Source organism: Ambystoma mexicanum, chromosome 8 (genome assembly GCF_040938575.1).
Source record: "Ambystoma mexicanum isolate Mex_15411 chromosome 8, UKY_AmexF1_1, whole genome shotgun sequence".
NCBI classification, from domain to species: Eukaryota; Metazoa; Chordata; class Amphibia; order Caudata; family Ambystomatidae; genus Ambystoma; species Ambystoma mexicanum.
Genome location: NC_090929.1, coordinates 731342811 through 731356353, shown reverse-complemented (window position 1 = coordinate 731356353; position 13543 = coordinate 731342811). Strand labels below are relative to the sequence as shown.

At 46.9% G+C, this 13543-nt stretch overlaps 41 non-coding genes and 1 pseudogene across 41 annotated transcripts; all 42 read right to left on the bottom strand.

Moving 5' to 3' along the window:
- Positions 1-266: 266 nt before the first annotated feature.
- On the bottom strand, positions 267-385 carry LOC138475966 (5S ribosomal RNA). Its single transcript, XR_011270061.1, has one exon. It is a non-coding gene; the product is annotated as a 5S ribosomal RNA (ribosomal RNA).
- A 106-nt stretch (positions 386-491) lies between these two features.
- On the bottom strand, positions 492-610 carry LOC138475965 (5S ribosomal RNA). The gene has a single exon (XR_011270060.1). It is a non-coding gene; the product is annotated as a 5S ribosomal RNA (ribosomal RNA).
- A 106-nt stretch (positions 611-716) lies between these two features.
- On the bottom strand, positions 717-835 carry LOC138479381 (5S ribosomal RNA). The gene has a single exon (XR_011273161.1). It is a non-coding gene; the product is annotated as a 5S ribosomal RNA (ribosomal RNA).
- Positions 836-941: 106 nt separating this feature from the next.
- LOC138478784 (5S ribosomal RNA) lies at positions 942-1060 on the bottom strand. Its single transcript, XR_011272619.1, has one exon. It is a non-coding gene; the product is annotated as a 5S ribosomal RNA (ribosomal RNA).
- Positions 1061-1524: 464 nt separating this feature from the next.
- On the bottom strand, positions 1525-1643 carry LOC138475964 (5S ribosomal RNA). Its single transcript, XR_011270059.1, has one exon. It is a non-coding gene; the product is annotated as a 5S ribosomal RNA (ribosomal RNA).
- A 106-nt stretch (positions 1644-1749) lies between these two features.
- LOC138478389 (5S ribosomal RNA) lies at positions 1750-1868 on the bottom strand. The gene has a single exon (XR_011272261.1). It is a non-coding gene; the product is annotated as a 5S ribosomal RNA (ribosomal RNA).
- A 464-nt stretch (positions 1869-2332) lies between these two features.
- LOC138475963 (5S ribosomal RNA) lies at positions 2333-2451 on the bottom strand. The gene has a single exon (XR_011270058.1). It is a non-coding gene; the product is annotated as a 5S ribosomal RNA (ribosomal RNA).
- A 106-nt stretch (positions 2452-2557) lies between these two features.
- LOC138473860 (5S ribosomal RNA) lies at positions 2558-2676 on the bottom strand. The gene has a single exon (XR_011268968.1). It is a non-coding gene; the product is annotated as a 5S ribosomal RNA (ribosomal RNA).
- A 106-nt stretch (positions 2677-2782) lies between these two features.
- Positions 2783-2901, bottom strand: LOC138475961 (5S ribosomal RNA). Its single transcript, XR_011270056.1, has one exon. It is a non-coding gene; the product is annotated as a 5S ribosomal RNA (ribosomal RNA).
- Positions 2902-3000: 99 nt separating this feature from the next.
- LOC138475959 (5S ribosomal RNA) lies at positions 3001-3119 on the bottom strand. Its single transcript, XR_011270055.1, has one exon. It is a non-coding gene; the product is annotated as a 5S ribosomal RNA (ribosomal RNA).
- Positions 3120-3225: 106 nt separating this feature from the next.
- On the bottom strand, positions 3226-3344 carry LOC138475958 (5S ribosomal RNA). Its single transcript, XR_011270054.1, has one exon. It is a non-coding gene; the product is annotated as a 5S ribosomal RNA (ribosomal RNA).
- Positions 3345-3450: 106 nt separating this feature from the next.
- LOC138475957 (5S ribosomal RNA) lies at positions 3451-3569 on the bottom strand. The gene has a single exon (XR_011270053.1). It is a non-coding gene; the product is annotated as a 5S ribosomal RNA (ribosomal RNA).
- A 464-nt stretch (positions 3570-4033) lies between these two features.
- LOC138476221 (5S ribosomal RNA) lies at positions 4034-4152 on the bottom strand. The gene has a single exon (XR_011270292.1). It is a non-coding gene; the product is annotated as a 5S ribosomal RNA (ribosomal RNA).
- A 106-nt stretch (positions 4153-4258) lies between these two features.
- Positions 4259-4377, bottom strand: LOC138479944 (5S ribosomal RNA). The gene has a single exon (XR_011273672.1). It is a non-coding gene; the product is annotated as a 5S ribosomal RNA (ribosomal RNA).
- A 463-nt stretch (positions 4378-4840) lies between these two features.
- LOC138475956 (5S ribosomal RNA) lies at positions 4841-4959 on the bottom strand. Its single transcript, XR_011270052.1, has one exon. It is a non-coding gene; the product is annotated as a 5S ribosomal RNA (ribosomal RNA).
- A 106-nt stretch (positions 4960-5065) lies between these two features.
- Positions 5066-5184, bottom strand: LOC138479823 (5S ribosomal RNA). The gene has a single exon (XR_011273562.1). It is a non-coding gene; the product is annotated as a 5S ribosomal RNA (ribosomal RNA).
- Positions 5185-5290: 106 nt separating this feature from the next.
- Positions 5291-5409, bottom strand: LOC138475955 (5S ribosomal RNA). The gene has a single exon (XR_011270051.1). It is a non-coding gene; the product is annotated as a 5S ribosomal RNA (ribosomal RNA).
- A 106-nt stretch (positions 5410-5515) lies between these two features.
- On the bottom strand, positions 5516-5634 carry LOC138475954 (5S ribosomal RNA). The gene has a single exon (XR_011270050.1). It is a non-coding gene; the product is annotated as a 5S ribosomal RNA (ribosomal RNA).
- A 463-nt stretch (positions 5635-6097) lies between these two features.
- Positions 6098-6216, bottom strand: LOC138475953 (5S ribosomal RNA). The gene has a single exon (XR_011270049.1). It is a non-coding gene; the product is annotated as a 5S ribosomal RNA (ribosomal RNA).
- A 106-nt stretch (positions 6217-6322) lies between these two features.
- LOC138475952 (5S ribosomal RNA) lies at positions 6323-6441 on the bottom strand. Its single transcript, XR_011270048.1, has one exon. It is a non-coding gene; the product is annotated as a 5S ribosomal RNA (ribosomal RNA).
- A 106-nt stretch (positions 6442-6547) lies between these two features.
- LOC138475951 (5S ribosomal RNA) lies at positions 6548-6666 on the bottom strand. Its single transcript, XR_011270047.1, has one exon. It is a non-coding gene; the product is annotated as a 5S ribosomal RNA (ribosomal RNA).
- Positions 6667-6772: 106 nt separating this feature from the next.
- LOC138475948 (5S ribosomal RNA) lies at positions 6773-6891 on the bottom strand. The gene has a single exon (XR_011270045.1). It is a non-coding gene; the product is annotated as a 5S ribosomal RNA (ribosomal RNA).
- A 106-nt stretch (positions 6892-6997) lies between these two features.
- On the bottom strand, positions 6998-7116 carry LOC138475947 (5S ribosomal RNA). Its single transcript, XR_011270044.1, has one exon. It is a non-coding gene; the product is annotated as a 5S ribosomal RNA (ribosomal RNA).
- Positions 7117-7222: 106 nt separating this feature from the next.
- LOC138475946 (5S ribosomal RNA) lies at positions 7223-7341 on the bottom strand. Its single transcript, XR_011270043.1, has one exon. It is a non-coding gene; the product is annotated as a 5S ribosomal RNA (ribosomal RNA).
- Positions 7342-7805: 464 nt separating this feature from the next.
- Positions 7806-7924, bottom strand: LOC138475945 (5S ribosomal RNA). Its single transcript, XR_011270042.1, has one exon. It is a non-coding gene; the product is annotated as a 5S ribosomal RNA (ribosomal RNA).
- Positions 7925-8030: 106 nt separating this feature from the next.
- LOC138479943 (5S ribosomal RNA) lies at positions 8031-8149 on the bottom strand. The gene has a single exon (XR_011273671.1). It is a non-coding gene; the product is annotated as a 5S ribosomal RNA (ribosomal RNA).
- Positions 8150-8612: 463 nt separating this feature from the next.
- LOC138474529 (5S ribosomal RNA) lies at positions 8613-8721 on the bottom strand (annotated as a pseudogene).
- Positions 8722-8827: 106 nt separating this feature from the next.
- LOC138479822 (5S ribosomal RNA) lies at positions 8828-8946 on the bottom strand. Its single transcript, XR_011273561.1, has one exon. It is a non-coding gene; the product is annotated as a 5S ribosomal RNA (ribosomal RNA).
- A 106-nt stretch (positions 8947-9052) lies between these two features.
- LOC138478904 (5S ribosomal RNA) lies at positions 9053-9171 on the bottom strand. Its single transcript, XR_011272727.1, has one exon. It is a non-coding gene; the product is annotated as a 5S ribosomal RNA (ribosomal RNA).
- A 106-nt stretch (positions 9172-9277) lies between these two features.
- LOC138477672 (5S ribosomal RNA) lies at positions 9278-9396 on the bottom strand. Its single transcript, XR_011271609.1, has one exon. It is a non-coding gene; the product is annotated as a 5S ribosomal RNA (ribosomal RNA).
- A 463-nt stretch (positions 9397-9859) lies between these two features.
- On the bottom strand, positions 9860-9978 carry LOC138478212 (5S ribosomal RNA). The gene has a single exon (XR_011272100.1). It is a non-coding gene; the product is annotated as a 5S ribosomal RNA (ribosomal RNA).
- A 106-nt stretch (positions 9979-10084) lies between these two features.
- Positions 10085-10203, bottom strand: LOC138479738 (5S ribosomal RNA). The gene has a single exon (XR_011273485.1). It is a non-coding gene; the product is annotated as a 5S ribosomal RNA (ribosomal RNA).
- Positions 10204-10309: 106 nt separating this feature from the next.
- On the bottom strand, positions 10310-10428 carry LOC138480173 (5S ribosomal RNA). The gene has a single exon (XR_011273880.1). It is a non-coding gene; the product is annotated as a 5S ribosomal RNA (ribosomal RNA).
- Positions 10429-10534: 106 nt separating this feature from the next.
- On the bottom strand, positions 10535-10653 carry LOC138475944 (5S ribosomal RNA). Its single transcript, XR_011270041.1, has one exon. It is a non-coding gene; the product is annotated as a 5S ribosomal RNA (ribosomal RNA).
- Positions 10654-11116: 463 nt separating this feature from the next.
- LOC138475943 (5S ribosomal RNA) lies at positions 11117-11235 on the bottom strand. Its single transcript, XR_011270040.1, has one exon. It is a non-coding gene; the product is annotated as a 5S ribosomal RNA (ribosomal RNA).
- Positions 11236-11341: 106 nt separating this feature from the next.
- On the bottom strand, positions 11342-11460 carry LOC138475942 (5S ribosomal RNA). The gene has a single exon (XR_011270039.1). It is a non-coding gene; the product is annotated as a 5S ribosomal RNA (ribosomal RNA).
- A 106-nt stretch (positions 11461-11566) lies between these two features.
- On the bottom strand, positions 11567-11685 carry LOC138475924 (5S ribosomal RNA). The gene has a single exon (XR_011270024.1). It is a non-coding gene; the product is annotated as a 5S ribosomal RNA (ribosomal RNA).
- A 106-nt stretch (positions 11686-11791) lies between these two features.
- LOC138475941 (5S ribosomal RNA) lies at positions 11792-11910 on the bottom strand. The gene has a single exon (XR_011270038.1). It is a non-coding gene; the product is annotated as a 5S ribosomal RNA (ribosomal RNA).
- Positions 11911-12374: 464 nt separating this feature from the next.
- LOC138475940 (5S ribosomal RNA) lies at positions 12375-12493 on the bottom strand. The gene has a single exon (XR_011270037.1). It is a non-coding gene; the product is annotated as a 5S ribosomal RNA (ribosomal RNA).
- Positions 12494-12599: 106 nt separating this feature from the next.
- LOC138478388 (5S ribosomal RNA) lies at positions 12600-12718 on the bottom strand. The gene has a single exon (XR_011272260.1). It is a non-coding gene; the product is annotated as a 5S ribosomal RNA (ribosomal RNA).
- Positions 12719-13182: 464 nt separating this feature from the next.
- On the bottom strand, positions 13183-13301 carry LOC138475939 (5S ribosomal RNA). Its single transcript, XR_011270036.1, has one exon. It is a non-coding gene; the product is annotated as a 5S ribosomal RNA (ribosomal RNA).
- Positions 13302-13407: 106 nt separating this feature from the next.
- LOC138475936 (5S ribosomal RNA) lies at positions 13408-13526 on the bottom strand. The gene has a single exon (XR_011270034.1). It is a non-coding gene; the product is annotated as a 5S ribosomal RNA (ribosomal RNA).
- Between the last annotated feature and the right edge of the window lie 17 nt (positions 13527-13543).

Genomic DNA, 13543 nt, shown 5'->3' with positions numbered 1-13543 from the left:
GGTGGAGAGAACAATCAACACAATAACGGCTTTCTTTCATGCCTCTTGAAGGACTCAATATTCTCTGTACTGCATTACATGTGAAAGTCGATTTATTACCCATGAACACACTACCTGTATGCTAATTATATGTAAATAGGTAGCTCCAGCCCTCATAATGTTGTCCAACATTTCCGCTATAAAACGGGATAAAATTATTTTGGAAACATACCAAATTTGAAAAGTAATTGAGAAGTTGTGCAATTACTAATCATGGAGCACAAAATAGCCTACAGCACCTGGTATTCCCAGGCGGTCTCCCATCCAGGTACTAACTAGGCCCGACACTGCTTAGCTTCCGAGATCAGACGAGATCGGGCGCATTCAGTGTGGTGTGGCCGTAGGCTCAGGGCCTAGTGAGTTTTGTACTTTTAAGCATCTAGTCGGCTAGACCTTGCAGTTTTGAAAGGCAATTGAGAAATGGCTCACTTCCTGAACTTGGAGCACAAAAAAGCCTACAGCACCTGGTATTCCCAGGCGGTCTCCCATCCAGGTACTAACTAGGCCCGACACTGCTTAGCTTCCGAGATCAGACGAGATCGGGCGCATTCAGTGTGGTGTGGCCGTAGGCTCTGGTCCTAGTGAGTTTTGTACTTTTAAGCATCTAGTCGGCTAGACCTTGCAGTTTTGAAAGGCAATTGAGAAATGGCTCACTTCCTGAACTTGGAGCACAAAAAAGCCTACAGCCCCTGGTATTCCCAGGCGGTCTCCCATCCAGGTACTAACTAGGCCCGACACTGCTTAGCTTCCGAGATCAGAGGAGATCGGGCGCATTCAGTGTGGTGTGGCCGTAGGCTCTGGGCCTACTGAGTTTTGTACTTTTAAGCATCTAGTCGGCTAGACCTTGCAGTTTTGAAAGGCAATTGAGAAATGGCTCACTTCCTGAACTTGGAGCACAAAAAAGCCTATAGCACCTGGTATTCCCAGGCGGTCTCCCATCCAGGTACTAACTAGGCCCGACACTGCTTAGCTTCCGAGATCAGACGAGATCGGGCGCATTCAGTGTGGTGTGGCCGTAGGCTCGAGTAATGCTAAGAATATTACTCTTATGCATTTGCATTTAGTAAGCTAAGCCATGCAGCCACTTGCAACATGATACCACGCTCATCGCTCGATCACCGCTCGATCAGGCGAGATATATAAGACTGGTGGGCCCATTCAGGACTCCTATGTCTGGTAGGATAACTTTAATCCATCCATCCTGTTTCTGTTGCAGGGAGGTGGAGAGAACAATCAACACAATAACGGCTTTCTTTCATGCCTCTTGAAGGACTCAATATTCTCTGTACTGTATTACATGTGAAAGTCGATTTATTACCCATGAACACACTACCTGTATGCTAATTATATGTAAATAGGTAGCTCCAGCCCTCATAATGTTGTCCAACATTTCCGCTATAAAACGGGATAAAATTATTTTGGAAACATACCAAATTTGAAAAGTAATTGAGAAGTTGCGCAATTACTAATCATGGAGCACAAAATAGCCTACAGCACCTGGTATTCCCAGGCGGTCTCCCATCCAGGTACTAACTAGGCCCGACACTGCTTAGCTTCCGAGATCAGACGAGATCGGGCGCATTCAGTGTGGTGTGGCCGTAGGCTCTGGGCCTAGTGAGTTTTGTACTTTTAAGCATCTAGTCGGCTAGACCTTGCAGTTTTGAAAGGCAATTGAGAAATGGCTCACTTCCTGAACTTGGAGCACAAAAAAGCCTACAGCACCTGGTATTCCCAGGCAGTCTCCCATCCAGGTACTAACTAGGCCCGACACTGCTTAGCTTCCGAGATCAGACGAGATCGGGCGCATTCAGTGTGGTGTGGCCGTAGGCTCTAGAAATGCTAAGAATATTACTCTTATGCATTTGCATTTAGTAAGCTAAGCCATGCAGCCACTTGCAACATGATACCACGCTCATCGCTCGATCAGCGCTCGATCAGGCGAGATATATAAGACTGGTGGGCCCATTCAGGACTCCTATGTCTGGTAGGATAACTTTAATCCATCCATCCTGTTTCTGTTGCAGGGAGGTGGAGAGAACAATCAACACAATAACGGCTTTCTTTCATGCCTCTTGAAGGACTCAATATTCTCTGTACTGCATTACATGTGAAAGTCGATTTATTACCCATGAACACACTACCTGTATGCTAATTATATGTAAATAGGTAGCTCCAGCCCTCATAATGTTGTCCAACATTTCCGCTATAAAACGGGATAAAATTATTTTGGAAACATACCAAATTTGAAAAGTAATTGAGAAGTTGTGCAATTACTAATCATGGAGCACAAAATAGCCTACAGCACCTGGTATTCCCAGGCGGTCTCCCATCCAGGTACTAACTAGGCCCGACACTGCTTAGCTTCCGAGATCAGACGAGATCGGGCGCATTCAGTGTGGTGTGGCCGTAGGCTCTGGGCCTAGTGAGTTTTGTACTTTTAAGCATCTAGTCGGCTAGACCTTGCAGTTTTGAAAGGCAATTGAGAAATGGCTCACTTCCTGAACTTGGAGCACAAAAAAGCCTACAGCACCTGGTATTCCCAGGCGGTCTCCCATCCAGGTACTAACTAGGCCCGACACTGCTTAGCTTCTGAGATCAGACGAGATCGGGCACATTCAGTGTGTTGTGGCCGTAGGCTCTGGTCCTAGTGAGTTTTGTACTTTTAAGCATCTAGTCGGCTAGACCTTGCAGTTTTGAAAGGCAATTGAGAAATGGCTCACTTCCTGAACTTGGAGCACAAAAAAGCCTACAGCACCTGGTATTCCCAGGCGGTCTCCCATCCAGGTACTAACTAGGCCCGACACTGCTTAGCTTCCGAGATCAGACGAGATCGGGCGCATTCAGTGTGGTGTGGCCGTAGGCCTAGTGAGTTTTGTACTTTTAAGCATCTAGTCGGCTAGACCTTGCAGTTTTGAAAGGCAATTGAGAAATGGCTCACTTCCTGAACTTGGAGCACAAAAAAGCCTACAGCACCTGGTATTCCCAGGCGGTCTCCCATCCAGGTACTAACTAGGCCCGACACTGCTTAGCTTCCGAGATCAGACGAGATCGGGCGCATTCAGTGTGGTGTGGCCGTAGGCTCTGGTCCTAGTGAGTTTTGTACTTTTAAGCATCTAGTCGGCTAGACCTTGCAGTTTTGAAAGGCAATTGAGAAATGGCTCACTTCCTGAACTTGGAGCACAAAAAAGCCTACAGCACCTGGTATTCCCAGGCGGTCTCCCATCCAGGTACTAACTAGGCCCGACACTGCTTAGCTTCCGAGATCAGACGAGATCGGGCGCATTCAGTGTGGTGTGGCCGTAGGCTCTGGGCCTAGTGAGTTTTGTACTTTTAAGCATCTAGTCGGCTAGACCTTGCAGTTTTGAAAGGCAATTGAGAAATGGCTCACTTCCTGAACTTGGAGCACAAAAAAGCCTACAGCACCTGGTATTCCCAGGCGGTCTCCCATCCAGGTACTAACTAGGCCCGACACTGCTTAGCTTCCGAGATCAGACGAGATCGGGCGCATTCAGTGTGGTGTGGCCGTAGGCTCTAGAAATGCTAAGAATATTACTCTTATGCATTTGCATTTAGTAAGCTAAGCCATGCAGCCACTTGCAACATGATACCACGCTCATCGCTCGATCAGCGCTCGATCAGGCGAGATATATAAGACTGGTGGGCCCATTCAGGACTCCTATGTCTGGTAGGATAACTTTAATCCATCCATCCTGTTTCTGTTGCAGGGAGGTGGAGAGAACAATCAACACAATAACGGATTTCTTTCATGCCTCTTGAAGGACTCAATATTCTCTGTACTGTATTACATGTGAAAGTCGATTTATTACCCATGAACACACTACCTGTATGCTAATTATATGTAAATAGGTAGCTCCAGCCCTCATAATGTTGTCCAACATTTCCGCTATAAAACGGGATAAAATTATTTTGGAAACATACCAAATTTGAAAAGTAATTGAGAAGTTGCGCAATTACTAATCATGGAGCACAAAATAGCCTACGGCACCTGGTATTCCCAGGCGGTCTCCCATCCAGGTACTAACTAGGCCCGACACTGCTTAGCTTCCGAGATCAGACGAGATCGGGCGCATTCAGTGTGGTGTGGCCGTAGGCTCTGGGCCTAGTGAGTTTTGTACTTTTAAGCATCTAGTCGGCTAGACCTTGCAGTTTTGAAAGGCAATTGAGAAATGGCTCACTTCCTGAACTTGGAGCACAAAAAAGCCTACAGCACCTGGTATTCCCAGGCAGTCTCCCATCCAGGTACTAACTAGGCCCGACACTGCTTAGCTTCCGATATCAGACGAGATCGGGCGCATTCAGTGTGGTGTGGCCGTAGGCTCTAGAAATGCTAAGAATATTACTCTTATGCATTTGCATTTAGTAAGCTAAGCCATGCAGCCACTTGCAACATGATACCACGCTCATCGCTCGATCAGGCTCGATCAGGCGAGATATATAAGACTGGTGGGCCCATTCAGGACTCCTATGTCTGGTAGGATAACTTTAATCCATCCATCCTGTTTCTGTTGCAGGGAGGTGGAGAGAACAATCAACACAATAACGGCTTTCTTTCATGCCTCTTGAAGGACTCAATATTCTCTGTACTGCATTACATGTGAAAGTCGATTTATTACCCATGAACACACTACCTGTATGCTAATTATATGTAAATAGGTAGCTCCAGCCCTCATAATGTTGTCCAACATTTCCGCTATAAAACGGGATAAAATTATTTTGGAAACATACCAAATTTGAAAAGTAATTGAGAAGTTGTGCAATTACTAATCATGGAGCACAAAATAGCCTACAGCACCTGGTATTCCCAGGCGGTCTCCCATCCAGGTACTAACTAGGCCCGACACTGCTTAGCTTCCGAGATCAGACGAGATCGGGCGCATTCAGTGTGGTGTGGCCGTAGGCTCTGGGCCTAGTGAGTTTTGTACTTTTAAGCATCTAGTCGGCTAGACCTTGCAGTTCTGAAAGGCAATTGAGAAATGGCTCACTTCCTGAACTTGGAGCACAAAAAAGCCTACAGCACCTGGTATTCCCAGGCGGTCTCCCATCCAGGTACTAACTAGGCCCGACACTGCTTAGCTTCTGAGATCAGACGAGATCGGGCACATTCAGTGTGGTGTGGCCGTAGGCTCTGGTCCTAGTGAGTTTTGTACTTTTAAGCATCTAGTCGGCTAGACCTTGCAGTTTTGAAAGGCAATTGAGAAATGGCTCACTTCCTGAACTTGGAGCACAAAAAAGCCTACAGCACCTGGTATTCCCAGGCGGTCTCCCATCCAGGTACTAACTAGGCCCGACACTGCTTAGCTTCCGAGATCAGACGAGATCGGGCGCATTCAGTGTGGTGTGGCCGTAGGCTCTGGGCCTAGTGAGTTTTGTACTTTTAAGCATCTAGTCGGCTAGACCTTGCAGTTTTGAAAGGCAATTGAGAAATGGCTCACTTCCTGAACTTGGAGCACAAAAAAGCCTACAGCACCTGGTATTCCCAGGCGGTCTCCCATCCAGGTACTAACTAGGCCCGACACTGCTTAGCTTCCGAGATCAGACGAGATCGGGCGCATTCAGTGTGGTGTGGCCGTAGGCTCTAGAAATGCTAAGAATATTACTCTTATGCATTTGCATTTAGTAAGCTAAGCCATGCAGCCACTTGCAACATGATACCACGCTCATCGCTCGATCAGCGCTTGATCAGGCGAGATATATAAGACTGGTGGGCCCATTCAGGACTCTATGTCTGGTAGGATAACTTTAATCCATCCATCCTGTTTCTGTTGCAGGGAGGTGGAGAGAACAATCAACACAATAACGGCTTTCTTTCATGCCTCTTGAAGGACTCAATATTCTCTGTACTGCATTACATGTGAAAGTCGATTTATTACCCATGAACACACTACCTGTATGCTAATTATATGTAAATAGGTAGCTCCAGCCCTCATAATGTTGTCCAACATTTCCGCTATAAAACGGGATAAAATTATTTTGGAAACATACCAAATTTGAAAAGTAATTGAGAAGTTGTGCAATTACTAATCATGGAGCACAAAATAGCCTACAGCACCTGGTATTCCCAGGCGGTCTCCCATCCAGGTACTAACTAGGCCCGACACTGCTTAGCTTCCGAGATCAGACGAGATCGGGCGCATTCAGTGTGGTGTGGCCGTAGGCTCTGGGCCTAGTGAGTTTTGTACTTTTAAGCATCTAGTCGGCTAGACCTTGCAGTTTTGAAAGGCAATTGAGAAATGGCTCACTTCCTGAACTTGGAGCACAAAAAAGCCTACAGCACCTGGTATTCCCAGGCGGTCTCCCATCCAGGTACTAACTAGGCCCGACACTGCTTAGCTTCCGAGATCAGACGAGATCGGGCGCATTCAGTGTGGTGTGGCCGTAGGCTCTGGTTCTAGTGAGTTTTGTACTTTTAAGCATCTAGTCGGCTAGACCTTGCAGTTTTGAAAGGCAATTGAGAAATGGCTCACTTCCTGAACTTGGAGCACAAAAAAGCCTACAGCACCTGGTATTCCCAGGCGGTCTCCCATCCAGGTACTAACTAGGCCCGACACTGCTTAGCTTCCGAGATCAGACGAGATCGGGCGCATTCAGTGTGGTGTGGCCGTAGGCTCTGGGCCTAGTGAGTTTTGTACTTTTAAGCATCTAGTCGGCTAGACCTTGCAGTTTTGAAAGGCAATTGAGAAATGGCTCACTTCCTGAACTTGGAGCACAAAAAAGCCTACAGCACCTGGTATTCCCAGGCGGTCTCCCATCCAGGTACTAACTAGGCCCGACACTGCTTAGCTTCCGAGATCAGACGAGATCGGGCGCATTCAGTGTGGTGTGGCCGTAGGCTCTGGTCCTAGTGAGTTTTGTACTTTTAAGCATCTAGTCGGCTAGACCTTGCAGTTTTGAAAGGCAATTGAGAAATGGCTCACTTCCTGAACTTGGAGCACAAAAAAGCCTACAGCACCTGGTATTCCCAGGCGGTCTCCCATCCAGGTACTAACTAGGCCCGACACTGCTTAGCTTCCGAGATCAGACGAGATCGGGCGCATTCAGTGTGGTGTGGCCGTAGGCTCTGGGCCTAGTGAGTTTTGTACTTTTAAGCATCTAGTCGGCTAGACCTTGCAGTTTTGAAAGGCAATTGAGAAATGGCTCACTTCCTGAACTTGGAGCACAAAAAAGCCTACAGCACCTGGTATTCCCAGGCGGTCTCCCATCCAGGTACTAACTAGGCCCGACACTGCTTAGCTTCCGAGATCAGACGAGATCGGGCGCATTCAGTGTGGTGTGGCCGTAGGCTCTAGAAATGCTAAGAATATTACTCTTATGCATTTGCATTTAGTAAGCTAAGCCATGCAGCCACTTGCAACATGATACCACGCTCATCGCTCGATCAGCGCTCGATCAGGCGAGATATATAAGACTGGTGGGCCCATTCAGGACTCCTATGTCTGGTAGGATAACTTTAATCCATCCATCCTGTTTCTGTTGCAGGGAGGTGGAGAGAACAATCAACACAATAACGGCTTTCTTTCATGCCTCTTGAAGGACTCAATATTCTCTGTACTGTATTACATGTGAAAGTCGATTTATTACCCATGAACACACTACCTGTATGCTAATTATATGTAAATAGGTAGCTCCAGCCCTCATAATGTTGTCCAACATTTCCGCTATAAAACGGGATAAAATTATTTTGGAAACATACCAAATTTGAAAAGTAATTGAGAAGTTGCGCAATTACTAATCATGGAGCACAAAATAGCCTACAGCACCTGGTATTCCCAGGCGGTCTCCCATCCAGGTACTAACTAGGCCCGACACTGCTTAGCTTCCGAGATCAGACGAGATCGGGCGCATTCAGTGTGGTGTGGCCGTAGGCTCTGGGCCTAGTGAGTTTTGTACTTTTAAGCATCTAGTCGGCTAGACCTTGCAGTTTTGAAAGGCAATTGAGAAATGGCTCACTTCCTGAACTTGGAGCACAAAAAAGCCTACAGCACCTGGTATTCCCAGGCAGTCTCCCATCCAGGTACTAACTAGGCCCGACACTGCTTAGCTTCCGATATCAGACGAGATCGGGCGCATTCAGTGTGGTGTGGCCGTAGGCTCTAGAAATGCTAAGAATATTACTCTTATGCATTTGCATTTAGTAAGCTAAGCCATGCAGCCACTTGCAACATGATACCACGCTCATCGCTCGATCAGGCTCGATCAGGCGAGATATATAAGACTGGTGGGCCCATTCAGGACTCCTATGTCTGGTAGGATAACTTTAATCCATCCATCCTGTTTCTGTTGCAGGGAGGTGGAGAGAACAATCAACACAATAACGGCTTTCTTTCATGCCTCTTGAAGGACTCAATATTCTCTGTACTGCATTACATGTGAAAGTCGATTTATTACCCATGAACACACTACCTGTATGCTAATTATATGTAAATAGGTAGCTCCAGCCCTCATAATGTTGTCCAACATTTCCGCTATAAAACGGGATAAAATTATTTTGGAAACATACCAAATTTGAAAAGTAATTGAGAAGTTGTGCAATTACTAATCATGGAGCACAAAATAGCCTACAGCACCTGGTATTCCCAGGCGGTCTCCCATCCAGGTACTAACTAGGCCCGACACTGCTTAGCTTCCGAGATCAGACGCATTCAGTGTGGTGTGGCCGTAGGCTCTGGGCCTAGTGAGTTTTGTACTTTTAAGCATCTAGTCGGCTAGACCTTGCAGTTCTGAAAGGCAATTGAGAAATGGCTCACTTCCTGAACTTGGAGCACAAAAAAGCCTACAGCACCTGGTATTCCCAGGCGGTCTCCCATCCAGGTACTAACTAGGCCCGACACTGCTTAGCTTCTGAGATCAGACGAGATCGGGCACATTCAGTGTGGTGTGGCCGTAGGCTCTGGTCCTAGTGAGTTTTGTACTTTTAAGCATCTAGTCGGCTAGACCTTGCAGTTTTGAAAGGCAATTGAGAAATGGCTCACTTCCTGAACTTGGAGCACAAAAAAGCCTACAGCACCTGGTATTCCCAGGCGGTCTCCCATCCAGGTACTAACTAGGCCTGACACTGCTTAGCTTCCGAGATCAGACGAGATCGGGCGCATTCAGTGTGGTGTGGCCGTAGGCTCTGGGCCTAGTGAGTTTTGTACTTTTAAGCATCTAGTCGGCTAGACCTTGCAGTTTTGAAAGGCAATTGAGAAATGGCTCACTTCCTGAACTTGGAGCACAAAAAAGCCTACAGCACCTGGTACTCCCAGGCGGTCTCCCATCCAGGTACTAACTAGGCCCAACACTGCTTAGCTTCCGAGATCAGACGAGATCGGGCGCATTCAGTGTGGTGTGGCCGTAGGCTCTAGAAATGCTAAGAATATTACTCTTATGCATTTGCATTTAGTAAGCTAAGCCATGCAGCCACTTGCAACATGATACCACGCTCATCGCTCGATCAGGCTCGATCAGGCGAGATATATAAGACTGGTGGGCCCATTCAGGACTCCTATGTCTGGTAGGATAACTTTAATCCATCCATCCTGTTTCTGTTGCAGGGAGGTGGAGAGAACAATCAACACAATAACGGCTTTCTTTCATGCCTCTTGAAGGACTCAATATTCTCTGTACTGCATTACATGTGAAAGTCGATTTATTACCCATGAACACACTACCTGTATGCTAATTATATGTAAATAGGTAGCTCCAGCCCTCATAATGTTGTCCAACATTTCCGCTATAAAACGGGATAAAATTATTTTGGAAACATACCAAATTTGAAAAGTAATTGAGAAGTTGTGCAATTACTAATCATGGAGCACAAAATAGCCTACAGCACCTGGTATTCCCAGGCGGTCTCCCATCCAGGTACTAACTAGGCCCGACACTGCTTAGCTTCCGAGATCAGACGAGATCGGGCGCATTCAGTGTGATGTGGCCGTAGGCTCTGGGCCTAGTGAGTTTTGTACTTTTAAGCATCTAGTCGGCTAGACCTTGCAGTTTTGAAAGGCAATTGAGAAATGGCTCACTTCCTGAACTTGGAGCACAAAAAAGCCTACAGCACCTGGTATTCCCAGGCGGTCTCCCATCCAGGTACTAACTAGTCCCGACACTGCTTAGCTTCCGAGATCAGACGAGATCGGGCGCATTCAGTGTGGTGTGGCCGTAGGCTCTGGTCCTAGTGAGTTTTGTACTTTTAAGCATCTAGTCGGCTAGACCTTGCAGTTTTGAAAGGCAATTGAGAAATGGCTCACTTCCTGAACTTGGAGCACAAAAAAGCCTACAGCACCTGGTATTCCCAGGCCGTCTCCCATCCAGGTACTAACTAGGCCCGACACTGCTTAGCTTCCGAGATCAGACGAAATCGGGCGCATTCAGTGTGGTGTGGCCGTAGGCTCTGGGCCTAGTGAGTTTTGTACTTTTAAGCATCTAGTCGGCTAGACCTTGCAGTTTTGAAAGGCAATTGAGAAATGGCTCACTTCCTGAACTTGGAGCACAAAAAAGCCTACAGCACCTGGTATTCCCAGGCGGTCTCCCATCCAGGTACTAACTAGGCCCGACACTGCTTAGCTTCCGAGATCAGACGAGATCGGGCGCATTCAGTGTGGTGTGGCCGTAGGCTCTAGAAATGCTAAGAATATTACTCTTATGCATTTGCATTTAGTAAGCTAAGCCATGCAGCCACTTGCAACATGATACCACGCTCATCGCTCGATCAGGCTCGATCAGGCGAGATATATAAGACTGGTGGGCCCATTCAGGACTCCTATGTCTGGTAGGATAACTTTAATCCATCCATCCTGTTTCTGTTGCAGGGAGGTGGAGAGAACAATCAACACAATAACGGCTTTCTTTCATGCCTCTTGAAGGACTCAATATTCTCTGTACTGCATTACATGTGAAAGTCGATTTATTACCCATGAACACACTACCTGTATGCTAATTATATGTAAATAGGTAGCTCCAGCCCTCATAATGTTGTCCAACATTTCCGCTATAAAACGGGATAAAATTATTTTGGAAACATACCAAATTTGAAAAGTAATTGAGAAGTTGTGCAATTACTAATCATGGAGCACAAAATAGCCTACAGCACCTGGTATTCCCAGGCGGTCTCCCATCCAGGTACTAACTAGGCCCGACACTGCTTAGCTTCCGAGATCAGACGAGATCGGGCGCATTCAGTGTGGTGTGGCCGTAGGCTCAGGGCCTAGTGAGTTTTGTACTTTTAAGCATCTAGTCGGCTAGACCTTGCAGTTTTGAAAGGCAATTGAGAAATGGCTCACTTCCTGAACTTGGAGCACAAAAAAGCCTACAGCACCTGGTATTCCCAGGCGGTCTCCCATCCAGGTACTAACTAGGCCCGACACTGCTTAGCTTCCGAGATCAGACGAGATCGGGCGCATTCAGTGTGGTGTGGCCGTAGGCTCTGGTCCTAGTGAGTTTTGTACTTTTAAGCATCTAGTCGGCTAGACCTTGCAGTTTTGAAAGGCAATTGAGAAATGGCTCACTTCCTGAACTTGGAGCACAAAAAAGCCTACAGCACCTGGTATTCCCAGGCGGTCTCCCATCCAGGTACTAACTAGGCCCAACACTGCTTAGCTTCCGAGATCAGACGAGATCGGGCGCATTCAGTGTGGTGTGGCCGTAGGCTCTGGGCCTAGTGAGTTTTGTACTTTTAAGCATCTAGTCGGCTAGACCTTGCAGTTTTGAAAGGCAATTGAGAAATGGCTCACTTCCTGAACTTGGAGCACAAAAAAGCCTACAGCACCTGGTATTCCCAGGCGGTCTCCCATCCAGGTACTAACTAGGCCCGACACTGCTTAGCTTCCGAGATCAGACGAGATCGGGCGCATTCAGTGTGGTGTGGCCGTAGGCTCGAGTAATGCTAAGAATATTACTCTTATGCATTTGCATTTAGTAAGCTAAGCCATGCAGCCACTTGCAACATGATACCACGCTCATCGGTCGATCAGCGCTCGATCAGGCGAGATATATAAGACTGGTGGGCCCATTCAGGACTCCTATGTCTGGTAGGATAACTTTAATCCATCCATCCTGTTTCTGTTGCAGGGAGGTGGAGAGAACAATCAACACAATAACGCCTTTCTTTCATGCCTCTTGAAGGACTCAATATTCTCTGTACTGCATTACATGTGAAAGTCGATTTATTACCCATGAACACACTACCTGTATGCTAATTATATGTAAATAGGTAGCTCCAGCCCTCATAATGTTGTCCAACATTTCCGCTATAAAACGGGATAAAATTATTTTGGAAACATACCAAATTTGAAAAGTAATTGAGAAGTTGCGCAATTACTAATCATGGAGCACAAAATAGCCTACAGCACCTGGTATTCCCAGGCGGTCTCCCATCCAGGTACTAACTAGGCCCGACACTGCTTAGCTTCCGAGATCAGACGAGATCGGGCGCATTCAGTGTGGTGTGGCCGTAGGCTCTGGGCCTAGTGAGTTTTGTACTTTTAAGCATCTAGTCGGCTAGACCTTGCAGTTTTGAAAGGCAATTGAGAAATGGCTCACTTCCTGAACTTGGAGCACAAAAAAGCCTACAGCACCTGGTATTCCCAGGCAGTCTCCCATCCAGGTACTAACTAGGCCCGACACTGCTTAGCTTCCGAGATCAGACGAGATCGGGCGCATTCAGTGTGGTGTGGCCGTAGGCTCTAGTAATGCTAAGAATATTACTCTTATGCATTTGCATTTAGTAAGCTAAGCCATGCAGCCACTTGCAACATGATACCACGCTCATCGCTCGATCAGCGCTCGATCAGGCGAGATATATAAGACTGGTGGGCCCATTCAGGACTCCTATGTCTGGTAGGATAACTTTAATCCATCCATCCTGTTTCTGTTGCAGGGAGGTGGAGAGAACAATCAACACAATAACGGCTTTCTTTCATGCCTCTTGAAGGACTCAATATTCTCTGTACTGCATTACATGTGAAAGTCGATTTATTACCCATGAACACACTACCTGTATGCTAATTATATGTAAATAGGTAGCTCCAGCCCTCATAATGTTGTCCAACATTTCCGCTATAAAACGGGATAAAATTATTTTGGAAACATACCAAATTTGAAAAGTAATTGAGAAGTTGTGCAATTACTAATCATGGAGCACAAAATAGCCTACAGCACCTGGTATTCCCAGGCGGTCTCCCATCCAGGTACTAACTAGGCCCGACACTGCTTAGCTTCCGAGATCAGACGAGATCGGGCGCATTCAGTGTGGTGTGGCCGTAGGCTCAGGGCCTAGTGAGTTTTGTACTTTTAAGCATCTAGTCGGCTAGACCTTGCAGTTTTGAAAGGCAATTGAGAAATGGCTCACTTCCTGAACTTGGAGCACAAAAAAGCCTACAGCACCTGGTATTCCCAGGCGGTCTCCCATCCAGGTACTAACTAGGCCCGACACTGCTTAGCTTCCGAGATCAGACGAGATCGGGCGCATTCAGTGTGGTGTGGCCGTAGGCTCTGGTCCTAGTGAGTT